Below are 12,458 nucleotides of genomic sequence, written 5' to 3' on the forward strand. Positions count from 1 at the left end.
AAGTTAAATGGCACAGCATCTCATAGTGCATATCATCAGGTCCAACCAATGTACTGCAAGACCGATGAAAGGCTAGTTTTAATTTCACCAGTGTAAAGGGACGATTATAGTCACAGAGATAATCAGTTCGAAAGGAAAGAGGTGATTGCTCTGCCCGAGTCTTGGTGACTAAGAAGGTGGAAGAAAAAATCAGAAGTGCTAAATACCCGGCAAAAGCCACCTAGAGTATCGGCGATACCTGGGTACTCAGTTACTTCCTGATATCGGAGAGCACGATCTAGAGGGGACAGAGAGATATTACCCACTGACTTTTCAAATATTGTCCCAAATATGACTTTGGAACTAGTGGTATAGATATGCTGGCTATGAACTTAATCCACAATTCTTCTGTCTTTGACATCTTACCCATCGAACATGTGCACGGGCCTTCTGTATAGCGATGCAGTTCAAGAGTGTGGGATATCTATGAAAGTATCTCAGGCTCGATTTTGAGCCTGAGCCATAATGACAGGCAGGATTCTACTATGAACGAGTATATATTGAAAAACGTGTCGAGGTTTTAGGAATACATTGAGCAGCTGCTTGTATAATACAGTCAGATACTGCTGCTACACAGTCATCTATTGATGGCAGGACTGTTCTGCGAGAGCAGTAAAAGAGGGCCTGTTTGCCTATTCCAGCTTTGACAGGGACACGCGGGTTGGGTGGCATCGACCACGGCCAGTCTCAATATTATAGTGAAATTATCACTACCTCGTGGATTATTGTCAACCCTCCATGAAAAATGGAAAAATAATGAAGGGAGAAAATTAATAGATAAATAGCAGTAAAGGACTGAAAAGAGAAAGATTGTGATCAGAGAGTATATGCTCTACAGAGAAACCCCATATCTTCAATATCAGCACTTCCCAGATGGGATGATGTCTATTTAAGTCCCCCAGGATAAAAAAGGGAGACGGTAACTGTTTAATGAGAGCATCAAGGTCTTATTAATCATATGTCTCTTCAGGTGAAAGATAGAGAGAAGAAACAGTGATGGTATGACCCAAGGAAACACGAGTGGCTACGGCCTGCAAGAATGTCAAAGACAGGGTGGGCTCCTGCTGATCAACCAACAGTGCAACCCCTCCCCTGCACTCGTCCAACAAACAAACTGTCATTTTGTGATAGAAACTCGCCGATAGGTGACTGTATCGGCAATGTTAGAAATGTTTCCTGTAAGGAGAGACACGCAGGGTGGTAGGGAGCAATCAGTGTCATCCAGATTAGAAAGTAGACCCTACACTTTCATTGTATCAGGGTGGCCATTTTGTTTATGTGCAGATGAAGAACCCCTGTTTACAACTACGTCTTTTTGTTTACTTTCCTTATTTGAGAGAATTTCATCGATATCCATGGATCCTACTCTAGGTCGATTGGGCAGATCTTTGCTGTTGGAAGGGGATTCCAGAGACTGGGGACGTGCACGAATGATTGTTTTGCATCTTGGGGTGAGAGAGGAAGATGAATCCAAGGAAATGCCTGTACCTGGATCCAAAAAAATGTGGATCTTGAGGTTTAGAGGAATGTATACAAGGGTCAGAAATAGGTGTTGAAGTGGATTCATCAACTTTTAAACATGGAGATCAAAACCTTTTTTTGTAGAAGATTCTTCAGGAGGCACAGAGAGATCTGTCTGCATTCCCACGGTAGCTGAGGAACAAAGGGCAACACCACACGTCCGAGATGAGGTGGTGGACAGCAATTTTCGAGCCTTGGGATAGGTAATGTAATGAATCGTTTTCAAACGCTGTAAAATCCTATCAACCATTAGGGCAAGAATGAAAGTAGAATGGGTGAGAGTCATTGCCATTCATACAATAAGGGTCACACACACAGGCATCATTGTACTTGCCGCTGCAACCAGCACACGTCAAGGAACCACGGCGTGACGTCTTTGAGTGACGGAACTGTTGACACTGGAAACATCGGAGAGGGTTAGGAATGTATGGTCATAATAACCTGCTTTGGTGGTGGCAGGCGGACGTAGTGACGTAAATGTCAGAATAAGGACATTTGTCGGCAACATGATATCATCTGTGTGTGGAGATACACCTCACTGCAGAAAGTCCTTGAATGGAGAAACCAGCAAGAATCTCCGACTCTGGAATTATCTTCAAATTTCTCTCAACGATAACTTGTGATGAATTCAAAGTAGTATGAGGTGTAACCTCAATAGTTGTATCCCCAATTGCCTTTGAGTGCAACAGGAGCAACTGTGTTGAGATGTGGATGTTTCCACCAATATGTCACCTAATCGAAGCTTTTACTGTCTTTGGAGAGCCAGCAAGTCGTACCAGTCCCTTTTAATTCCGAAACAAAAGATTTGTTTAAAAGTTAATGCAATATAATAAAATGAGGTACAATAGGCGGTACGGATGGTGAGGATAGCTGCCCAGAATCTTCAAGACGTGGTCATTTACCTATAGACTGTTTATTCACTATTTTATTAAGATTTTAATTGAATATCCATATAAAGAAAGGGATATTTCGGTTTCCACTGACCCCACCCACCATGGAGTCCTACAAGGGATGCACTACATTGTCAAACAAAGACACTGCAGCAACGCCAGGATTTCGTGAGTACTATACCCAAACAGCATTATCAGATACAATGTCCACAACACCTACTAAGAACATCCAACACTGGTACTTGGTTGACAAGCCGATTGATCCAAGGCCACCTGAAGGCTGCCTGTCTACAGCAATTCAAGGCCAAAGTGTTGTGTTAGACTACTCAACCAACAAGATTCTTTCTCTCCCTTCACTGGTTGCCACACACGGCAAACACGTGAGTAGATGTTTAGATCCCAGAGCAGGTAAACTGAGAGAACAGATCCTTCTCTGGGAGGTCCTCTCACCACGTACAGAAATCTCCACCGAGGGGTGTTCTGTACAATATTTACATTAAAGTGCTTATATTCATAAGCTTATAATTTTATCGAAGAATACGTGAAATATTGAAAACAATTTAACCATTATCCATCAAAGTAATAAAACGTATGTGTCATTCATTATACATATTTATTATTATAGACCGTTAAGATAGACTATAAGAAGAATGTTCAGTACCACACTACAGGTATCAAAGAAGATTGAAGTTAAGACTGTTTTAGTACATATATATGTTAGACAAGGTATATATCAATATATAAACATGTGAAGAAAATAAGAATTGTACCTCAACATACAGTATCTTGTGTTGAAAAAACGATAATTTTATAACTTTCTGTTCTGTTTTACAGAAATACAGAACTACAGTTTGGAAAAGGGCAAAGAACTGTTTAAACCACGAGAGACTTTTCTAGACCCAAAACTATGTTGAAAATTGTCATCCTGTCAGAAACTGTTATAAAGACGTTAGGCGAAGTAGTACATGAGATATAATATGTTATTTCATGAATTAACAAAAAATAAACACACTTGTTTGTTTATTTTGCAGAATAATAAGAGTCTCATATTTACGAATTATTAAAAAAAAAAAACAAAACAATAACAATATAATCGTAATATATGTGCAGTATGCAATAGAAATGATGAAGGTAATACTGCAGACTGCCAGGAATTACAAGAGACCATAGTTAACAGACGGGTGTTGAAACCATATGTATAGATACTGTGTACAATACCTGGTTTATAGACTGGTGGACAAATTATTCACTGTGGTTTAGTTTATTTTAAATTAGACACAAATATGCAGAATAGGCGATCTGTACAATCCCCAAAGGTATCGAAACTCGATTTTGGCGGTGTAAGTCCGCAAACGTACCGCTATGCTACTGGGGATACCTTATTTGAGTATCTAAAACTTTCGGTTTACAACGCCTGTAGGGTCTCAGCAAATTTCTCACGGCGCCCCAAGGCAAGAAGGAAAACGTAACAGTTTTTTACTAAGTACTTATGTCCAAAAACGTTAATAACAATTTCTATTCTAACAGCTTATAGCCAGTTGAAAGAATAATACATAAACTGAAAGTAAAACAACACTTTATATAATATTTAAATCCCCACAATTACAAATGTGATGTGTGCGCCTGTTAGATACTGCACAGCTTGTAAAACCTAGCAATAAGATTGACACCGCCACCCTTATTTGTTCCATTACATTGATTTTCAATCGGGACCAACTTTTACACAGCAATCACCGAAAAGATATGACGTCGATAATTGAATTAGATTCGCTGAGATTCAGCACGTAGCAGCGGATATTCTACTTTACTGATATCCAAAACTCAGTTAGTTCCATGCTACCAAAATTTGTTTTAAGGTCACAAGACAGTTCAATAAAATGTTCCTCCTCTGCAGAAGTAAATGTAGATGGGGTCTAAGCTTTGAATGGGTCACATTATAACGCCCCACACTGAAAGGGCGAGGGATGAATGTCGCGACGGGGATGCGAACCCGCGACGCTCAGATTACGAGTCGCACGCCTTAACACGCTTGGGCATGGCGGATCGATCGGGAAGAAAGAGATTTAGTTTACACAATGACTACCAATGCAATACAACAGTGGATTATATAAAATGTCAGACAGTGAACCATTTCAGAGAACGATCATCGATTTCTTTTATAAAGATCTGTTTAATCCACTCTGAATTAAGGAAACCGTAACTGTTATAATGCAAAATGTCGGACAATGTACACTCTTCCCTACTACGCATAATGTTGTAACTGATTGTTATTTACAATGGTGACAGTCAAGAATTATTTTGGAGACAATGAAAGTATGAACGTTTTTCAGTTCAAAAATCTACATTCTTTTTAGTGGTCACAGCAACAACATTAATTTGATAACGTTTGCAATTGTTTGTAATTAATAGAGAACAGTTGATTAATTATACCTTTAAGTATTTAACTCTATACTTTTATTTTCCAAAAAATTAACATCAGACAATGTTATATGAAATTTAAGTCTGCTTTAATACTTGAATAGACCTTTTCTCTTGATACCTTTAGTACAATACTTACTGTGACCCTAGGAATTTCCAACATCTCCTAAAACTGTAAAGTCTGTAATTGACTATTTATTGTTGTTAATGAAAGAAATTTAAATAATATAAAAAAATATTTCACTGAAATACCACATTATAAGATATAAACAGACATAGCAAGAGACATGATAAGGAAGTAATCAAGTTCCATGATGATGTCTATCTTATGTCAGTTCATGTGGTAGTTCTTATTCAGTTATCTGGTGATGTGAAGAGTTTCTGAGGTTGAAATATTTCACCGACCCCTGGTGTGAATTCCGGTAGTGATAGGATCTCCCAGGAAAGGTTCCCTGTTATTTCCAGTTTACCTCTTCTGGGATCTAAACATTCACCTATGTGTTTGCTGTCCGTGGTGATACCTGAACAGGAGGTAAGGATCCTGGTGGTTGAGGAGTCAAACCATAACACTTCACATTGGTCTGGAATTCCTGCAGACGAGCAGCCTTGAGGTGCTTCCCTACGGTCACTCTGCTGGTCCACTTGAGCTGTGATCATCCAAGTATAAGTGTTGGATGTTCTTAACACGTGTCGTGGATATTGTATCTGATGCTAGGGTTAGGGTGTAGTACCCACGTAACCCTGACATTGCTGCAGTGTCCTTGTATGGCATTGTAGTTCGTCCTCTCATTGGGTTTCCATGGTGTATGGGGTAAGTGGGCACTAAAATGTATTTGTATGGATCCACGAAATAAAAAACTTAAATAAGATATAAAAAAAACGGTCCATAGGTAAAATACCAAGTCCTGAAGATTCTGAGAAACAATCTTCAACATGCGTAACACCTGTACCTCATTTTCTTATGTTATATTTACTTTCAGACGAACCTTTAGAGCAAATGTCTTCTTTTGTTATTGAGAAGGGACTAGAGGAACGTGCTCGCTGTCCAACGACAGTCTAAAAATTTGCTATGGTGACATATTGGGGAAACATCGACATCTAAAGACAGCAAACTCTCTTATATACAAAGGCGATTAGGGATATAACTACTGAGGTTACGTCTCATACTATTTTGAATTCGATAATAGGAGCTATTATTGAGAAGGATTTATAGAACATCCCCGAGTCGAAGGTTCTCGCTAGTTTCTACACTCAAGGAGTTTCTGCAGTCAGACTATCTCCTCTAGCAAATATGGAATTATGATACCGAACAATGTCCTCGTTTTAAGATTTACGTCACCGCATCCACCCCACCATAAAGGACGGTTATCAGAATTGCAAAGTACGGCCACACATTCCAAACCCTCTCAGATGTTTCCAGTGTCAACAGTTCAGTCACTCAAGGATATTGTGTCGTGGTTCCTTGACGTGTGTTTGTTGTTGCTGTAAGTGCCACGATGCTTATGAGATGTGAAACGGTACCTAATTGCGTCAATTGCAATGGCTTTCAACCATCCTAGTTTCTGTTATTGCTGTAAATGGGTTGAAGAGAAAGAGGTGCAGAATTTGAAGACGATTCAAAATATTACTTACACTGAGGTTACTGTCCACCACTTTATTTCGGTCGTATACTGCTGCACTTCGTTTTACTACAACAGTAAGAGTGCAGATGGATCTCTCTGCCTTCAAAGGAAGCGTTCTCAAACAATATGAAACGTCTTTTGCCCTCTATGGTTATAAACGTTGATGAATCAAAGTCAACACCCATTTCTGTTCTTAATATTCATGACAGCAAACCTCAACATCCGCTCCCTTTGGTTCCGGAATTTCCTCGGTACGTCTTCTTGTACAACATCTTGTATGAACATTCTTTGACCTTTAGAAGGCATATGATATCACATGAAAGTATCACATTTTCCGAGACCTCCACTTATATGGGTAACGTGGTCATTTGCCAATTTTATGAAAAAGTTTTCTAATAAACAGGATATCCCATGTTCGTGTTGGTTCTACACTTTCCCATTCTGTTTCAACAGGAACCTGAGTAACTCATAGCTGTGTTTTAAATGTCACACTCTTCAGTATAAATATTAATGCCATTACTGAACAACTCCTCTTACTATTGCAAATGGCTCTAAGTCGAAGACTTTCTTATCTCATGTCAATCGTCGATCATGATGTGTACTGACAAACTGCCTTCAATCGTTTACTGAAGTGTATTCACAGCGATCGGTTTCAACTTTTCTTTCTTTCTAAAACCATTTGCATACACTTTATGCTGCCAATGGGGTATTCACCCCAATCCTGACCTCCGTATCGGTGAAATTGTTCTAAACATGATCCGTGACACAAAGTTCTGGAATTTATTTTTGATCGTAAATTGACTTTTATACTACATACCAATAAGCTAAAAGACAAATGTAAAAGAGTTCTAAACATCATTTGTGTCCTATCTTCCACCATTTGGGGATCGGATCGATGTTCTTTGATAAAGATATATCGTGCTGTTATTTGAACAAAACTACACTTTGTGTCACTGGTCTATATCTCTGCAGAGCCCTCGGCCTTGAAGATGTTGGAACACATTCATCATCGGGAACTTCGGCTTTTCACCAGAGCTCTCCGCACTTTTTTCTGTCCAGAGCTTATACCCAGATTCTCATGAACATCCTCTACACCTATGTCTTTACCGTCGAAAAAAAAACTTTGAACCTTACCACAGCATTCGACATGGGGTTGTGTTTTCCTTCCTCGGTAGACCATGCTTCCTCACAACAGACGAATTGCCACTGCTCATTTTGGCCTTCGTCTTCTGGCGCAGATGGACAAAATGGGTCTATCCTTAGATAACATTGCTGCATCCACTGATGAACGCATCCTACCATGGCTTATTATAAACTTACAACCCTAAAATAAGGGGTTCGATTCCCATCTGTGGATTCAGCAGATAGCCCGGTGTGACTTTTCAATAAGAAAACACACAAAAACACTTCCATGGATCTTATGTGATTGTACTGCCCTCTACACTTTTAAACAATAATGTCACTTGAATTTCCAGTACCAAACGATATGTTAAAATCAGAAACTGTATTTATAAATAAAGTTATTGTGAAAAAGTTTAATACACCAAATGCTGTATCGTTAAGTATAAACAGAAACAAGTAACATTGTCTACGTGATATATAAAGAATTCAGCAAATTGACAAAAAAAATGAATTCTGTACCAAGTTGTTGGTTAGTGGGTCACCTTCTCTTGTTTTCTTGTTAGAAATGTATTGCAAAGCGTCAGATACAGTGTTTAAGGTGCTAGTTAGCCAACAGAGGACTGGTTTAAAGTGTTTACTCAGTGGATTTTTTATTTACTTTAAGTGAAGCAATGGGAAGTAGATTTTGTAAACGTAATCATAGTATAAAAATTTAACCTGGCGAATAGCATCAGCTTAAAATAAATGACTAAAATTTTATATAAATTACTATCTCAAAACAAGAAAGTAGATTGGTTTGTAGGTTAATGGTAAGAGGTTTCACTAACAAATTAAACAAATTAATGTAAGTGTTAAATATAATTATATTTTGTGACGTGTTATTGAACTTGGCAATAACGTAATGTTAAGAAATGTATATACAAAATGTTTATTCGTTAGTCTTCACAAATAGATAAATAGTGAGTAAAAAAATTGAAATATTACCAGGGATACGTCTTCTAATGATGTCATTCTTTTTGTGTGTGAGTGAAGTTATGGGTACTTGCCGAAATGGCATCGTAAGTATAGGAACATATGGTTACTGTGATGATCCTTCAACGTATTGTTGTTTTACTGGTGTTGATTTGGATCTTGATTTCTCGTAAAACGTTGGGGTAAAACAGAAAGCGAATAACACCGAGAAAACGGACAATGGTTTGTTGTTACCATACGAGGGATCTAACCTGAATGCTAACATTAAAAGTTCTCCATGTTACAAGTTTCTCAACGAAAGTAAATGAATTTAAAGCCTCTTAGTAACCAAGTAGTTGCCCTTAAAATATTTGTAAACATTTTGAATGATCATTTGTCGATATTTTAGGAAGAGATTGAACAGCTGCCTGTATTATATAGTCAGCCACTGCTGCAACAAAGTCGTCTATTGATGGCTCACAGATAATGGAAGAGTAAAGTTCTACAAGAGTAATGAAAGAGGGCCAGTTGGCTTAATCCAGCTTCCACGAGAACACACGTGTCGGGTGGCATTGATCACAGCCACTCTCTCATAATTATAGGAAAATGATCACTGATTCGCAGACAATTGCCAACGATTCATGAAAAGTAGGGAAATAGTGAAGGGAGCAAATTGAGAGATCAATAGCAGTAAAGGACTGACTAGGTGCATCAAAATAAATATAAGAACCAGTATTGAAAAGAGAAAGGTTGTGGTCAGAGAGCATACGCTTTACAGAGCGACCCTCCCATCAATATCAGCACTTACCCTGAGAGGATTAGGTCCATTAATTTCCATCAGGATTAAAAAGGAATACGGCAACTATTAAATGAGAGCATCAAATGATGGTTCACTCAAAGGAACACGAATGGCAACGGCCTTTAATGGTGTGTCGAGTGACAAAGATGGAAGATCACATGCTGAACAAACAACAGTGCAGTCCCTCCAGGCAATCGTCCATTATACAACCTGTTATTTCGAGACGAAGAAAACTGCCGAAGGAGACTGTATCAGCAGGCTTTAGAAATGTTTCCTGTAAGGAAAGATAAAGAGGATGGTAGGAAGCAATCAGTGCTTTGATATCACCCAGATTAGAAAATAAACCTTAACATTTCCATTTTATCAAAGTGGCCATTTTTATTCATGGGTAGGCGAACTGAGTGGAGAGCGTTTCGATTTACGACGACTTTATTTTTTCTTTATTCGAGGAAGAACTATCGATCTTGTTGTTCGAAGAGGATTCCAGCGACTGAACGAATGATCGTTTTGCATCTTGACACGCCCGTACCTGGAACCAAAGAAATTTGAATTTGGGTTTTGCTGTAATGAATGTTAAGAATAGAGATGGGTGTTGACCTTGATTCATCAACATTTTAACCGTGGAGGTCAAAAGACTTTTCATATAGTTTTAAAACGATTATTTTGAAGGCACAGAAAATCCGTCTGCACTCACACTGTAGTAGTGTAACAAAGTGCAACAGAATATGACCGAGATAAAGTTGTGCATAGCAACTTTCAAGCCTCAGGGTAAGTAATGTTTTCAATCGTCTTGAAAGACTGCATTTTTCTCTTAAAGCATTTAGGAAAGAAAGAAAGTAGAAGGGTGAGAGCAACTGACGGAATATGGGTCCGTTTTACACTTATAGCCATCGTGATCCCGGCCAACGCAACAAGCACACTCAAGGACCCACGACATCATATCTTCGAGTGACCAAACCGTTGATACTGATATAGAGAGAGTTTGGAATATATGGCTGTACTTTATAATTAAGATAACCTGTGTTCATGGTGGCAGGTGGACGCGGTGATTAAAATGCTAAAATGAGGACATTGGTCTGATTCATAATTACATCTTGGCGTGTAGAGATACGCCTCACCGCCGAAACCCCTTAAAAGGACAAACCAGTGGGATTCTCCAACTCGGGGTAGTTCTTCAAATCTCTCTTAACAATAACATCTCGTGACAAATTCCAAGTAGCATGAGTCATAACCTCAATAGGTATATCCCTAAACGACTTTGAATGTAAGAAGAGTTCACTGTGTTTAGATCTGATGTTTCCATAAATATGTCACCATAGGGAAACTTTTTCACTAACTTTGGAATAGCCAGCAAGTCTTTGTCGTCCCTTTAAATAAAAAAAAGAAGACATTTGCTCTAAAGGTTTGTCTAAAATAGAATGTGATATAAGAAAATGAGGTACAGATGTTACAGATGTTGAAGATTGATGCTCAGAATCTTCAAGATATTGTCGTTTACTTAAGGAATGTTTCTTCACTATTTTATTCAAGTTTTTATTTCGAGGTTCCGCAATAAAAAAGAATTTTTCGGTGCCCTTGACACCATTAACTATGGAGCCCTACGAGAGAACGCAGTGCAATACCAAACACCGACTCTGCACTAACGCTAAGGTTTCGTGAGTACCATACCAAAACACCAGCGTCAAATACAATTTTCACAACTCCTGCTGGGAACATCCAATACTGATACTTGGTTGACCCTAGTACAAACGGAGTAGGATATTGACCCTGGAGGTGCCACACCAACGCCGCCTGTCTACAGGAATTCCAGGCCAAAGTGGGGTGTTAGGGCTGGACCCTTCAAGAACCAGGTTTCATTTCCTTCACGTGTCACCACGCCCAGCAAACACGTGAATGAATATTTGGGTCTCAGAGGAGGTAAACTGAAATAACAAAAATTCCCTGGGATGTCTTCTTACAAAGTACAGGAATTCACACCGAAAGGTCGTTGAAATATTTCAACCTCAGAAAATCTTCATATAACCAGACAACTGAATAAAAGCTACCACTAGAACTGATAAAAAGGTAAACACCATCATGAAACAAATGATTACCACCTATCACGTGACACTTGCAATGTGAGTTTATTTGTAATAATACACTATTTCATGTATAATATTTTATTTCCTGTGCTTTAATTTTTTTTTCCTGACTTAATAAATAGTCACTTCCAGATTTTAGTCTTGTTGAAGTATTGTAAATTCTTTCTGTCACAGTAGGTATTGTACTAAAGGGCAGACGGCAGCACAAAAAAAAAGATAATAGAAGTATTGAAGCAGACTTAAATACCATATAACATTGTCTCACATTAATTTAAAGGTTATTGAAAATTAAAATTATACAGTTAAATACTTAAAGAATATAAATAAGTAACTCTACTCTATTAATTACAAATATTAAAATACTTTATGAAATTAATTTTTGTTGTTCCTGTGCCCACTATGGATATCGAATGCAGGTTTTTAAAAGTGAAAAGTGTTCATACTCTCAGGGTATTCAAAATAGTTCTTGACTGTCACCAGATTGTGAATCACAAATAGACACAGCATTATACGTATTAGGTAAGAGTGAACGTTTTCCGACATTTTCATCATATCAGTTATTGTTTCCTCAATTCCGAGTGGTTTAAATAGGTCCTAATAAACGAAATCAATTATTGTTCTGTTTAATGATTCACTGTCTAACATCTATTTATATGAACCACTGTTGTCTTAAACCGGCAGTCAATGCGTAAACTAGCCATCTCTTTCTTCGAATTTTAATTTTATCGTACACTTTGAACCGCACTTCTAAATAAATGTTTCAACAGTTCTTGAGTAAGTGTTAATAATGTATATAAACGCATATCTCACTCATGCGATTCGACTGTTCTATTTTTACGTATTTGAATTATTCAATATGAATATTCTTCATCTGTCTTCTTCATACATTGTTTTACTTCCTGATGCATCGTTTAGAACACACGTGTTTCATCCCTTGGCTTTTCACTATCGCTTTTGTACTCTGTTTTCTTGGCAGTTTGCCAGTACTGTTTTCAACGTATCGAATGGATTCTAC

Source organism: Tachypleus tridentatus, chromosome 7, assembly GCF_004210375.1.
Source record: "Tachypleus tridentatus isolate NWPU-2018 chromosome 7, ASM421037v1, whole genome shotgun sequence".
In the NCBI taxonomy this organism is placed as follows: domain Eukaryota; kingdom Metazoa; phylum Arthropoda; class Merostomata; order Xiphosura; family Limulidae; genus Tachypleus; species Tachypleus tridentatus.